The 15,056-nt window shown below is 45.4% G+C and overlaps 1 protein-coding gene across 1 annotated transcript in view; it reads left to right on the top strand.

Moving 5' to 3' along the window:
• The window catches only part of LOC120388840 (butyrophilin subfamily 2 member A1-like), a 171,794-nt gene that overhangs the window by 16,589 nt on the left and 140,149 nt on the right, over positions 1 to 15,056 (top strand). The gene's annotated exons all lie outside the window — the stretch shown is intronic.

Genomic DNA, 15,056 nt, shown 5'->3' with positions numbered 1-15,056 from the left:
ATAAAACACACAAGTCTAAGCCTAATACAGTAAGAAAGTGATTACAGATGAAATCTCACTCACAGAGATGTTCCAATAAGCTTCTTTTACAGACTGGTCTCCTTCTAGTCTAGGTCCAGCAATCACTCACACCCATGTAGCTACTGTCCTTTGTTTCAGTTCCTTTCAGGTATCCTTTGAGAGTGGAGTGGCTACCTCTTGAGCCAGCTGGAGACAAAATGGAGGGGTATCCAGGGGTTTGAATAGTTTCTCTCCTGTGGGTGGAAACCCCCTTCTCCCGCTATGTAGAACCCAGCTACAAAATGGAGTTTTGGAGTCACATGGGCAAGTCACATGTCCATGCATGATTCAGTTTTCTACAAGATCTTCCCAGGAAGCTCAGATGTGGATTGGAGTCTATCAAGGTCTATTGTCAGCTTAAGTGTTTCTTGATTGGGCACTTACTGAGAATAGTCTTTTCTCACGAAGCTGACCAAATGCTTCACTGAGGCTACTTAAAATCAAACAAGTACACAGCCAATATTCATAACTTCGAATACAAAAATGATACATGCATACAAATAGGATGAATACATGCAGAAGAACATAACCTTTACAAAGATGTGTTACATGGCATATCTAGCATAAAACGTATTCCAGTTATGTCATATTTACATTCATAAGCATATTTCTATAAAACATTATGGGGTGCAACATCACAGTGACATTGTATGATTCCCCTCTCATTCATGAGCACACAGGCCCAGCCTCCCCTCCCACTGATGATTGCACAAACCATGTCTTTCCCACCCTCACGCCCCATAATCAACTACATAACAGAATGCACCTACTCAGCTGCTTACATGCAAGAGGAGTCTTGGGAAAATGTTATGGTTTTTAGCTGTTCTTAATGTTCTTTATTTTTATTTTGGATGTTCTTTGGGGGGAGTGGGTTGGATTTTTTTCTGTTTGTTTTGTGTTTTGGTGGGGTGGGGAACCCACTGTGTGCTTCCGTGCTTCCGTTCTTCATTTAATTTCTATTGCCATCTATTCTTCTCTCAGGGCAGATTTTTTTTTATATCTAAGTATCAAAATATTGATTTTTTTGTTTGTTTTATAATGTAGCAAATATTTAATATATCACTGAATTTTTTGATTTGGTGCTTTTTAAACTCAAAAATGGATTGATTTTAGGAATTCAAACTTCTTACATGGTATTTAAATTGAATTCAGTGTCCAATATCTTGCAATGTAAGTGCCAGCATTACCCACAATCAGCAAAACTTAATGCTGCCTCCAGCTATCCCCAAGAACTGGAAAATAGAATTGATCCAACTGAAAAACTCAGTTGACAAGAATTTTGAAAATTAAATGGATTCTTCTTCCATGGCACCAAGCATAGGATCTGGCAGACCCATGGAGCTGAAGGCCCTCCACTGATTGTCCTCTGACTAGAGATAGTCAGAATTTTTTCATCACAATGATTTTGTGATGAAAAATGTCATTTTCTCCCAAATTTAGGCTCATCTCCCTAGTTTTAGACTCCACTGCAATCCACAGAACCCTCACTTGGCTGCCTCTTAATCCTGTAGACACCTAAACTCATGCAGCTCCTACATTTCCAAAAATTCTCTCAGCACTGACATTTCTGCCAATGGGTATGTGTATAACTGCCTCGCCCTAGGTGTTCAGATGCTTGTCTCCCACCTGAGCCCCAGTCCCAGACATTTTTCAAAGAAGAACTTTGGTATGGAAGGATAAGACCTATAGTAATTATATATTAGCCATTACTTCCCTAAGATTCATACAAAAGTAAGAGTGGTAAATGTATCCCTGCTCTTCATAACTTATGCTAGCTGGACTCATAGTAATGAATGACTCATTTGGATTGCCAATAAAGAGACTCTGCTTTTTTCTTTCTCTGCAGGTAATGCACTCCGCTGCTCATCTGACTCTGGAAGTGTCTCAGGAAACCAAAAAACTGAAAGAGAGGATAATTTATAAGAAACTTCCTGTTTTCTTCCTCATAGAAACATTCTCATACCTGAGTATGGCTTGGAGGGGTTATGGAGATTGCAATGTCCTTAGCTTATTGATTCCTGTTGTTTCCAGCTTCCCTGTTTGCCAAGGTGAAGCCCCTCCTCTCAGATTAGATGAGGAGAGGAACATCTCTTTCATGATCAAATGTTTTAGGGGTGGTCTGCACTGAAAAGTTACATTTGGATTGCTATATCTCTCAGGGGTGTGAAAAAGCCACACCCCTGAGCGATGTAGGTAAGTCGAGCTAACCCCTCGTGTAGACAGCATTGGTCAATGGAAGAATTCTTCTGTTGGCCTAGCTACCATTTCTCAAGGAGGTGGATTAACCACAGTGCCAGGAGTACTTCAGCAGTTGTGCCACTGTAGCATTTTAAGTATTAAAATAGCCTTAGACACTGCTTGCTGGCTGTTTGTGGCTATTTCTGTTTATGCACATCTGTTTCCCCAGTGACTCTTGCCTCTGAAAACTCCTACCCTGAGATGTTCACCTAAATAACACATACATTACCTGGATGCTTCTGCCTGTTTCTTTTTCAAAAATTCTCTAAAAATACCTTATCAACATCTTTTTATTGGCCTGATATTTGGCCCACATGTGCCTCAGTGTAGCCCCTTTAAGTGAAGTGGTTTTCTCAGTCCCTTCACCTCTTGGAGTTGGCTAGATCTTCACCCGCTGCTGTTAAAAAGCTCTGAGGTCACCTTAATGGGATGGTTTGTAGGGTGACCATAGGTCCCATTTGGCTGGGACAGTCCCCTTTTTAAATTCTGTCCTGGCCGTGTCAACTTTTTTGCTAAACTGGGCATTTGTCCTGTTTGCTGTTGCCAACTGATTAGGGTGGTAAAGCCAGTAGTAACTGAGGAAACAGGGAAGCAGGGGCAGTGTCCTGGCACTGTCACACATGAGGAAGTCCACGTAGCCAGGGACATGTGTGGATCTGCAGGCTATCACACCACAACCAGCTGCAGGGAGACAGAGTCCAGTGCTTGCTCGGTTTTGTCGTGGCCCTGCCAAGTGTTTGAGTCAAGAGGCTGTGCTGGTATTTGGATTTGTAGGATTTTGTCATTGTGTTTCACAAAATACAAACAGGGAAGTTAGATAAGAAACATACAAACTGTTGCTGGAAGGTTGCAACATGACACAACTTTATTTCTTGTATCAGAGGGGTAGCCGTGTTAGTCTGGATCTTGAAAAGCAGCAAAGAGTCTTGTGGCCCCTTATAGACTAACAGATGTTTGGGAGCAAGAGCTTTCGTGGGTGAATACCCACTTCATCGGATGCATGGCTCTTGCTCCCAAACGTCTGTTAGTTTATAAGGTGCCACAAGACTGTTTGCAACTTTATTTCTTAAAATTCAGAATCTTAAAGTGCAGTAACCAAACACAGAGAGAGATAAAGCAGGCTGCTCCCTAAGGCAGAGAGACCTAGCTCACCCCACCTAGCTCTAGCTTTTCCCAGAATGACTCTGATTACACACCGGCCAACAGAGCCCCATAAATTCCATGCAGGACCAAGAACTGCTCTCTTCCCCTTCAGTTCTTTAATCATAGCTTGCAACTTCAACACAGTCCTCAATACATAGTCTTATCAGAATTAAAATTTTATTTTTTATAGTTTTGACAGATAATATTGATATTTCTTTTTAAGCATTTTTTTTAATATCACTTTACTTTTTCACAGTTGCAGGAAAATATTTAATAATAGTAAATGATGAGATTGAAAAAGGTAAAGTTTTGTAAACACAAATTGTTAACATCACTTGTCAAAATATACAAAGTAAATGTCCTTAAATCAAACTCTAAGAAGTTTTTAAGTAGTTCTCTAAGAAGTTCTTACTTTGCCTGTCTGTCAGTTCTGATTATGATCAATGAAATTTCCATTGTCATTTGCCTGCATAGGGTGAAATCGATGTTTACTAACAGTTACTGATAAAAATCTGATCCTTCCAAGCCTATAAATACACCACATTTGTAAGTTGACACCTTTGTGGAAGTTGAAAACAAAAACAAAAACCTGTTAGGAGAAATAGAAGATCTGAAAACACCATCGTCAGATTCAAACACCTTGAGAGAGATCAGAAGCATTTTTTTCTATGCCAGATAGCTAACTTCTCTTGGTTTGGAACTGAGAAATTCCACAGCTTTGGGCTTTTGAAGTTCTTCTTAATTGGAGCTGAGTGAAATATTTCAAACAATGTTTGCATGTATAGGAGAAAAAAATGGCCTTTTTACAAAAGCAAAAATTTTCACAAAAAATGTGGACGTTATCACTGATTTTCAAAATTTTAATCAAATAGGTAAGTAAAATGTTACATTTAAAAAATTGGGTTTCTGGTCACAAATATTGTAATCTTTTTAGTAAGAATTTACATAGGCACTGTTTAAGTATTCCACCCACACTCACTACATTTGTTATTGGGCACTTCCACACCAACCAGCAGAGCAGGGCTAGTTCTGGGAGAGCCATCAGGGCTGGAGATGGGTGAGAGAGCCAGGTGCTGGTGTGCCACTGCAGAGGGTGTCACACCTTCTATTCTGGGGTGCACACCTTGAGACTTGCTGGAGACAGCTGCCAGACTGGGATGTCTCCACACTTTTTTCTCAGGACAGCCTGTGCTTGTAAGAGAGAGGATAGCAGCCATGCTGAGAGTGTGGGCAATAGGCTGTTGTCCACTGCATAAATCAGTGAGTATTTAGTTACACAGGGGAGCTGTCTACTGGAAATTTTGGTGGCCCAAACAAAATCAACGTCTGAGCTACAAGACATTCTAATTGAAATCACTAAATTGTACAGACTGTAAGATGTTTGGGGCCCAGACAGTCTCTTATTGTGTGTTTGCGCAGTGCCCAGCACAATGGGGTGCTGTCCTGCTTGGGGTTATTAAGTATTTTAATAATCATGATAATAATTAATTAACAGTTAATTGCACAAGGAATGTCATATATGAATTACCATGTGATATTATCTGTCTCTCTGTCATGTATTGTAACTCCACACTCTGATTTTGAAACTGTAATCAGCTGGCAAAGAATAAGTTGTGCCTGCTCTTTCTTGCAAGAATGAATAATACAATCAATAACATTCATATTAATGAATTTGTCTTTGTTCATTTCAGTGATTTGTGATTACAAAGCACAGAGTTCATTGGGATGAGGCAATTATAGACTCACGGAGTCATGTGAGGATATGTCTACCTGGAATTAGAAAACCCCACTGGCCCCTGCCAGCTGATTCGGGCTTGTGGGGCTTGGGCAGCAGGGCTGTTCAGTTGCAGTGTAGACTTCCAGACTTGGGCTGGAGCCTGGGCTCTAGGACCCTACAAGTTTCTCTCACCTGCTGGAGTGTAAATGCTATTCTGGCTACTCCCCCGCTTGATAGTTTGATAGCTTTGTTCATGTTATATGTAAATGCATCCTGATTATCTCTGCCTGGTAACCCTACGGGTCAGAAGCACAAATACCCATTCCTTTGCCTAGGGCAGACAGGATTTATGCACTGCTTGCCAAACACATTTCAAGAATGCAATTCCAGCCCATATGCATAGTTCTTTGTATGCACCCTGTGCACACGCCATGCACTGATTCTTGGGACCAATGTGTTGCCAGTTGGTATATGACACCATCACTGACACCTTTTAGACACAGATTATGACAACAGTGAGTTGGGGTGCACTGAGTTGGTCAGCTCAGCTGAGATACCCTATTAGATACTGGGGATCCCCTTGCTGTCTGGCAGTGACATGCTCTTGGTGTCACAGTGATTTCATTGCCTAGAGCCAGATTCTGCCCAGCCATTACGCAGATGTACAGTAGAAGAGAGGAAATATTGTGCTGACTCAGGACCAGGTTGGATTCCAGCCCTGTGTCCCTAGCCTGCTTCCCCTCCTTGCCTGGGAGTGAGGTGCAATACAAACAGCTGAGGGGAGGCTGGCATGGCCCTGGCTCAAACCCCACAGCAAGAACTGGCTGGTGGAGTTGAGTGGCTGCCCCAGGGTTTCTGAGATGGACCTAGCAGCCTGGGTGTATCCTGGGGCTCTGAGCTCCCTGGAGCCACGGGTGGCGAGTGTAATAGGCCAGGAGAGGCTAAGACTCACCTAAGCCAAGACCTGGCCCCGCCCATGCTCCGCTTTCTCTTCCCCATGTTGGTGCCCAGCTCTGCTCAGCTCTGCCACTGGCCAGAGGCCAACGGGCCAGAATTGCTGGTGCTGGGGACAAGGCTAAGGCCGGCTGCTGACCCAATGCTAGGGGCCGACGCTGGGGCAGCCCAGCAGCCCAGTACTGGTGCCAACTGAGCGCCCATGGTGGTTTGGTCAGAGATCCTCTGGCTGGTGCGGGCGGGAGGGGAACTGGATACTTGGGGCTGTTGTGGACAGGGGGAAGGGGTGGGGACTTGACGCAAAAGGCGAAGATGCATGACTAGCCTCCTTGAAGGGGGACTCACGCGCTGCCATGCCTGGGGTCATGAGTAGCCCTGGTTCATCACTGTTGTTGTCTCTATACTACAAGAGCTACAGCAGCAAAGCTGTAGTGTAGACACTTGCTACAATGATGGAGACATTCTTCCATCACTGCAGCAAATCTACCTCTCTGAGGGTACTTCTACACTACAGGATTATTCCGATTTTACAGAAACCAGTTTTGTGAAACAGCTTGTATAAATTCGAGTGCACGCGGCCACACAAGGCACATTAATTTGGTGGTGTGCATCCATGGTCCGAGGCTAGCGTCGATTTCCGGAGCGTTGCACTCTGGGTAGCTATCCCATAGCTATCCCATAGTTCCTGCAGTCTCCCCCACACCTTGGAATTCTGGGTTGAGGTACCAGTGCCTGATGGGGCAAAAATCATTGTCGCGGGTGGTTCTGGATACAGCCTCACCCCTCCCTCTGTGAAAGCAGCAGACAACTGTTTCGTGCCTTTTTTCCTGGGTGAACTGTGCAGACGCCATAGCACAGCAAGCATGGACCCTACTCAGCTCAATACCTCAATCATGGACGTTTTAAACACCTCGCACATTCTCGTGCAGTCTTTGCTGAACCAGGACCTGCAAAGCCAGGTGAGGAGGAGGCGGCTACGGCAGCGCGGCAATGAGAATGATGAGGACATGGACACAGAATTCTCTCAAATCGCGGGCCCCTGCGCTTTGGAGAGCCTGCTGGTAATGGGGCAGGTTCTAGCCATTGAACGCCGATTTTGGGCTGGGGAAACAAGCACAGACTGGTGGGACCGCATAGTTTTGCAGGTGTGGGACAATTCGCAGTGGCTGCGAAACTTTCGCATGCATAAGGGCACTTTCATGGAACTTTGTGACTTGCTTTCCCCTGCCCTGAAACAGCATAATACCAAGATGAGAGCAGCCCTCACAGTGGAGAAGCGAGTGGCAATAGCCCTCTGGAAGCTTGCAATGCCAGAAAGCTACCGGTCAGTCGGGAATCAATTTGGAGTTGGAAAATCTACTGTGGGGGCTGCTGTGATGCAAGTAGCCAAAGCAATCACTAAGCTGCTGCTACGAAACGTTGTGACTCTGGGAAACGTGCAGGCCATAGTGGATGGCTTTGCTGCAATGGGATTCCCTAACTGTGGTGGGGCAATAGATGGAATCCATATCCCTATCTTGGCACCGGAGCACAAGGGCACCCAGTACGTAAACCACAAGGGGTACTTTTCAATGGTGCTGCAAGCACTGGTGGATCACAAGGGACATTTCACCAACATCCACGTGGGATGGCCGGGAAGGGTTCATGACGCCCGCGTCTTCAGAAGCACTGCTCTGTTTAAACGGCTGCAGCAAGGAAATTATTTCCCAGACCAGAAAATAACAGTTGGGGATCTTGAAATGCCAGTCATTATCCTGGGGGACCCAGCCTACCCCTTGATGCCATGGCTCATGAAGCCATACACAGGCAGCCTGGACAGTTGTCAGGAGCTGTTCAACTACAGGCTGAGCAAGTGCAGAATGGTGGTAGAATGTGCCTTTGGCCGTTTAAAGGTGCGCTGGTGCACATTACTGACTCGCTCAGACCTCAGCCAAACCAATGTCCCCTTTGTTATTGCTGCTTGCTGTGTTCTCCACAATCTCTGTGAGAGTAAGGAGGAGACTTTTATGGCGGGGTGGGAGGCTGAGGCAAATCACCTGGTCGCTGATTTCGCACAGCCAGATACCAGGGCGATTAGAAGAGCACACCAGGAAGCGGTGCGCATCAGAGAAGCTTTGAAAACGAGCTTCATCACTGGCCAGGGTAGGGAGTGACTGCTGTGTTTGTTTCCCTTTGATGAACCCCCCGCCCTTGATTGACTCATTCCCTGTATGCAACCCACCCTCCCCCTTTGATTACAGCTTGCTTAAGGAAATAAAGTCACTATCATTTAAAATCATGTATTCTTCATTAATTCATTATAAAAAGAGGGAGAGAACTGAGAAGGTAGCCTGGGTGTGGTTTGGGAGAAGGATAGGAGGGAAGGAAAAGGCCACTAAAATTTTTTCACAGTAATGACAGCCTTTTGGTTGGGCTGTCCACGGGGGTGGAATGGGCAGGTGCACGGAGCCTCCCCCCACGCGTTCTTACACGTCTGGGTGAGGAGGATGTGGAACATGGTGAGGGGTGATGGTGGTTATACAGGGGCTGCAGTGGCACTCTGTGATCCTGCTGCCGTTCCTGAAGCTCCACCAGATGCCGGAGCATATCAGTTTGATCACTCAGCAGCCCCAGAGTTGCATCCCGCCACCGCTGATCTTCCTGCTTACACCTATGATCTTCCTGCCCCCACCTGTCAACTCAAGCGTCCCTCCTGTCCTCACGTTCACTGGCATCTTTCCTGTAATTTGATACCACCTCCTTCCACTCATTCAGATGAGCTCTTTCCTTGCAGTTTACTTCCATGATATCCGAGAACATTTCATCTCGTGTCTTCTTTTTCCTCCACCTTATCTGAGCTAGCCTTTGGGATGGAGTAGGGAGGCTTGAAAAATTTGTAGCTGCATGAGGGAGGGAAAAAAGGGAGAAAAGTATTTAAAAAGATACATTTTACAGAACAATGGTTATACTCTTTCACAGTGAACAACACTATTCACCTTACATAGCACATGTGATTTCACTACAAGGTCGCATTTTGCATCTTAATATTGAGTGCCTGTGGCTCTGGTGTTACAGATCTCACAGACGCAGACCCCTCCCGCCACCGCATGGCTGGTATCATGAAAGCTCACTGCTAAACATCCCCCTTCCCCCCGCACAGCGTGGCTGGTAGCTGGGAAGATCCCTGCTAGCCAAACGCAAAAAAGCTCATCGCTATTTCACTCCTCCCCTCCCCCAGCTTGGCTACGTGCAAGGAAGGATTTCTTTTAAGCAGCAGGCTACGAGCCCAGTAGGAAAATGGCCATCTCTGTCCCCTTAATTAAATTCCTGATTTTCAACCAGGTTACCCTGAACGATATCACTCTGCTGAGAATAACACAGTGAGATAAAGAACGGATGTTTCTTGAATGCCAGCAATCACCGGGACCATACGCAGCTATGCTTTGTCATGCAATGATACCCGATTACTTGCTACATGCATAGTGTGGTAAAGTGTCCTACCATGGTGGACAGAACAAGGCTGCCTTGCCCCAGAAACCTTCTGCAAAGGCTTTTGGAGTACCTCCAGGAGCGCTTCATGGAGATGTCCATGGAGGATTTCCGCTCAATCCCCAGACATATTAACAAACTTTTCTAAGTAACTTTACTGGCTGCGAATGCATCCCAAGTCCTCAGGGCAAATCAATCATTAAAAAACACTTGCTTTTAAACCATGTTTTATATTTACAAAGGTACACTCACCAATGGTCACTTCCATGGCTTCACTGTCTGGGCTAGTGGCTTGGGAGGGCTGGTAGGGTAATTCTGTCTGGGTCAGAAAAAGCTCCTGGCTGTTGGGACTAACGGAGTGCTGTGTGCTTTCTGCAAGCTCGTCCTCCTCTTCTTCATTGTCATCTTCCCTGTCCACATAATCCTCAGCCATGGCTGAGATAACAACCCCCACCTCGGAATCCACGGACAGGGGTGGGGTAGTTGTGGTGCAGCCCCCTAAAATTGCATGCAGCTCAGCGTAGAAGCGGCATGTTTTTGGCCCTGCACCGGACCTTCTGTTTGCTTCTTTGGTTTTCTGGTAGGCTTGTCTGAGCTCTTTAACTTTCACTCTGCACTGCACTGAGTCCCTGCTGCGGCCTTTTTCCATCATAGGCTTGGAAATGTTTTCAAATACTTTTTCATTTCGTCTTTTGGAACGCAGTTCTGTTAGCACTGAATCCTCTCCCCATATAGCGATCAGATCCGGTACCTCCCGTGCAGTCCATGCTGGAGCTCTTTTTCGATTCTCAGGAGACTACATTGTTACCTGTGCAGATGAGCTCTGCGTGGTCACCTGTGCTGATGAGCTCTCCACGCTGGGCAAGCAGGAAATGAAATTCAAAAGTTTGCAGGGCTTTTCCTGTCTACCTGGCCAGTGCATCCAAATCCAGATTGCTGTCCAGAGCAGTCCCAATGGTGCACTGTGGGATACCACCCGGAGGCCAATACCATCGATTTGCGGCCACACTAACCCTAATCCGATATGGTAACACTGATTTCAGCTCTACTCCTCTCGTCGGAAAGGAGTACAGAAACCGGTTTAAAGAGCCCTTTATATCGATATAAAGGGCCTCGTTGTGTGGACGGGTGCAACGTTAAATAGGTTTAACACTGCTAAAATCGGTTTAAACGCATAGTGTAGACCAGGCCTGAGCAGTGACAGCAAGGTCCATGGAAGAGTTCTGCCATCGACCTAGCAGTGTCTACTGGTTGCGTTACTACTTTGCACAGGGGTATGAATTTTTCACACACCGGAGCAACAAAGTTAGGTTGACCTACATTTTTTGTGTAGACCAGGACATACTGAGGGCTGGGCTCACAAGGTCCAGCCCAGCCTTACCGGAGCATGACACAGCACATCGATAAGACTTGGGTCTTACTGGGAGTGGTTTTTTGTTGCAAGCACAGCACTTAGAGGCTGACTTGTTTCGAATGAAAGCTCAGATTCGGAGAACAATGGGAAGGACTGTCCATGGTCCCCACAGCAAAAAAGGAGGTGTTACTCCCCACATTTTGGGAAATGCTGAAATATAAATATACTCAACAGGTGATATCTTACAAAAAACAATTATGTGTTAAATCCTGCAATCAGTGGGGGGTGGGAGGGAAATCTGTTCAAGCCCTCTCCCCACACCAAGTGCTTCTGGCTAGCTGGGTCCCACCAGGGCACCCGAGGAGGTAGGATGCCCTGCAGCTCATTTGCCTGCCTGGGCATGCAGGCTGCCTTGCACTTGATCCCTGGATCTGAGCACCTGGGAGATGGACAACAGGGAAATGCATCTGTCTCTAGCTCCTTGAACTCCAGGCTGAGCAATGACATCTGGTCATAGAATCATAGAATCTCAGGGTTGGAAGGGACCTCAGGAGGTCATCTAGTCCAACCCCCTGCTCAAAGCAGGACCAACACCAACTAAATCATCGCAGCCAGGGCTTTGTCAAGCCTGACCTTAAAAACCTCTAAGGAAGGAGATTCCACCACCTCCCTAGGTAACCCATTCCAGTGCTTCACCACTCTCTGAGTGAAACAAGTTTTTTCTAATATCCAGCCTAAACCTCCCCCACTGCAACTTGAGACCATTACTCCTTGTTCTACCATCTGCTACCACTGAGAACAGTATAGATCCATCCTCTTTGGAACCCCCTTTCAGGTAGTTGAAAGCAGCTATCAAATCTCCACTCATTCTTCTCTTCTGCAGATTAAATAATCCCAGTTCCCTCAGCCTCTCCTCATAAATTGTGTGCTCAAGCCCACTAAGGCAGTGAAACAAGTGAGCTGATTTTCAGTCTCCGGCTGTTTCAGTGGCTTTAGATGTTTTAATGTTTGTTTGTGAAATCTCCTGGGTCTCAGCCCCCTCATCTGGTTTCCATGGGACTTCAGGAGACATTTGGATATTGGTCCCTCAGCTGCTGTAAGACCCCTCATGATTGATAGGCCTGGAAGATCCTCCCAAAACAGTTTGGTGCTGGGCATTCAGTGCTCACAATTCTCAGAGTCTGCCTCAGCAACCCTGTCTGCCATAGGATCTGTTCCCCGCCCCACTTCTCTGATTCACTCCAAGGTCAAGCCAGTAGCTGCACTCACAGTTAATCCAGCAGTGCTGGCCCCTGTGTTGTGTGTAGTTCCTCTCAGCACCTTGGCAGACAGCAAGTATTCAGGTTTTCATACTGTACATTATTTTCTAGGTGTATTATGGTAGTACCTTGTTGCCCCACTCATGTGCCAAGTCATGACTTATTGTGCTAAGTCCTGTTCATACACAGCCTCTAGTTCCTTGATATTTATGGATGAGCATATTTTAATGCCTGAAGGCCATTATCATCTATTCTGAACTCCTGCATTATACAAAGGCCCTAGGATTTCACCCGCTGATCCTGCACTGAGCCCAGGAACTTGTAATTGAACCACATAACTCCAATCCTACTTTAAAGACTCCAAATGATGGGGAATTTACCATATCCTCAGGGTATACCTGTTCCAATAGTTAATTACTCTCTTTTTTTTTTTTTGGCATGTGTGTGTAGTCTCTCCATATGCTGTCTCAACCCTGGCAGATTGTTGGTTCAGCAAACCTTGACTGTTGGTTCAGCAAACCCAAAAAGACCAACTCGGTTTGGTGGCAAAAAGGCTTGGCCAGCTTTATTATCTCCAAAGCACTTTATCAACATTTTATACACTGCACTGGCACAATGCATGTACGCTCAGGACTATGTACCAACACATTCAATGTAATGTTAACTAAACTAGTACAAAGAATCCAGGGGTGATACTTCAATATTTATGGGATGAAATAAACAACTTACATATCACCTTACATGCCTCATGACATCTGTCTGTTACCTCCCCTTCTACCTTGTTCTGGATGCCTTGGACAAAACATCCCTATTCATTATTCTGTCAAACCTTCTTGTCTTATTCTAGGTTGGGGTGTACCCTTGCTAGCATCGTGGAATGTATTTAAGTCAATATCTACTTCCTAGGAATGCCTGTGTTTTAGCAATGCTAGCAGTACCTTTTCCAAGTTCATGTATTGGATGGTGAACTTGTAACAAGCGCCTGCTATATACAGGGCCTGACTTTTGTTCCTAGCATGGCTTGGTGTTGCTGACTGTGGATCAGGCCTCAGCTCTTGCACCAGGCCCCAAGCCCCAGGCTCTCGCTCGCTCTCTACTACATTCCCCTGCTCTTTGTCTTTTTATGGGACAGATGCTTTATCCACCATCCCAGAATGGAGTGAAAATGGCCCTAATGGGCTAAAGTTTGTTATATGAACACTTTATGTTGCCATCCACACATTCATGCCCCATCTGTCCTTTGGTCTGCACATTCCCATGAATGACCTGTGGACAGTTTTCTTCTATCAGTTTTAGTCGCATATAGTGGACCTGGCAATGTTAGGTCTGGTACTTTAGCTGAGAGGTGTAGTCTTAGGCCTGGTCTACACTGGGGGGGCGGGGTTCGAACTAAGGTACGCAAGTTCAGCTATGCGAATAGCGTAGCTGAACTCGAAGTACCTTAGTTCGAAGTACTTACCCGTCCTCACGGCGCGGGATCGAAGTCCGCGGCTCCCCCGTCGACTCCGCCACCGCTGTTCACGGTGGTGGAGTTCCAGAGTCGACGGAAGCGCGTTCGGAGTTCGATATATCGCGTCTAGATGAGACGCGATATATCGAACTCCGAGAAGTCGATTGCTACCCGTCGATCCGGGCGGGTAGTATGGACGTACCCTTAGAGTAGTTCTGAAATACTGGGATAGGCATTATTACATTGTATCCCAGAGTGCTGTGTATATGAGGAGTAAAACAAGAAATGTAGTGTAGTGACATCACAAATGAGACCTCCATATATAAATTTCTTGTAATTAGTTACCACTCAGTACTGTCCATCCATGTTTTGAGTTACCCTTACTTCTAGTTGTTGCCATCTTTTATATTTCACTGGTCAGAGACAGGAGCAGCTAGCTTTTCTGATTGGCCTGAATCATTGAGGCCAAACACGGGAGTTGCAAAGTGATCAAAATTCCTGGCATAACAAGCCATGTGCGGTGATCTTTAGATTTGCATTGCTCTGTGGTACACCAGAAGTTGATGTAGATCCAGTTATTTCTTGTAGATGCTGTTTTCCAGATAGCCGACTGAATGGACAGTAACCAATTTATCAAATGTTGCTGTGTCAGGATTCAATATGGGTAATCTGACACACTGAACAAGTTTGTTTTGCAGAGCATGTTCCTCAGTTAGGACACAGTGCCACTAACCCAAAATTATGACAGATACTGACAGGGAATTTGTCTATGCAATTTGACAGTGCCAATTTACCACTGTTTTTGTTATGCACCAAGGGCAATGCCAGTTAGCTCTTTATTAGTAATAAGGTCGGGCGATTATTTTTCACTCTCTCTTTTAAATGTTCTCTCATGAGTTGGTTATACTACAGCAGTTCTTCATTTTCTATTCTGTTCCTGTGCTTTCCAGTGCTCTGTTACTTCTTCTAATTGTCTTGGGTCTTCTATGACTTGCTCTGGCAATTTCAAGGCATATTGTGTAAGGCAACTCGCTGCCATATCCATTCATTTCAGTATTCTACCCTTATTATTACTTTTTAAAACCTCTGCCTCTTCCATCGCTTTACATATTCCAGTCCATGTTTCCCCATTATCCTTTTTGACCTCCTTTGCTGGCTATCCAGAGTGTCCATACCTCATTAAACACTGTGGAGTTATTTAGGGAGGAGAGGAGAGGATTACCTCCCTCTAATTTATTAATCTGTTTTTGATAGAGATGGGGTGAATTTCAATTACCTTCAGTATTGCCCAGCCTGGCATTCCCATATCTGTATGTAACCCCCAATATCAAGGTTGTTTTAACATGGTTTGTTAAATGTTTGTTTGTTACAGACATAAAATGCATTCCCATCTAAGCACTGAAATAGCTTTAG

This window comes from Mauremys reevesii, linkage group 22 (assembly GCF_016161935.1).
Source record: "Mauremys reevesii isolate NIE-2019 linkage group 22, ASM1616193v1, whole genome shotgun sequence".
NCBI classification, from domain to species: Eukaryota; Metazoa; Chordata; order Testudines; family Geoemydidae; genus Mauremys; species Mauremys reevesii.
Note: the sequence above shows the minus strand (reverse complement) of the source record. Positions and strands in the feature narration are given on the sequence as shown.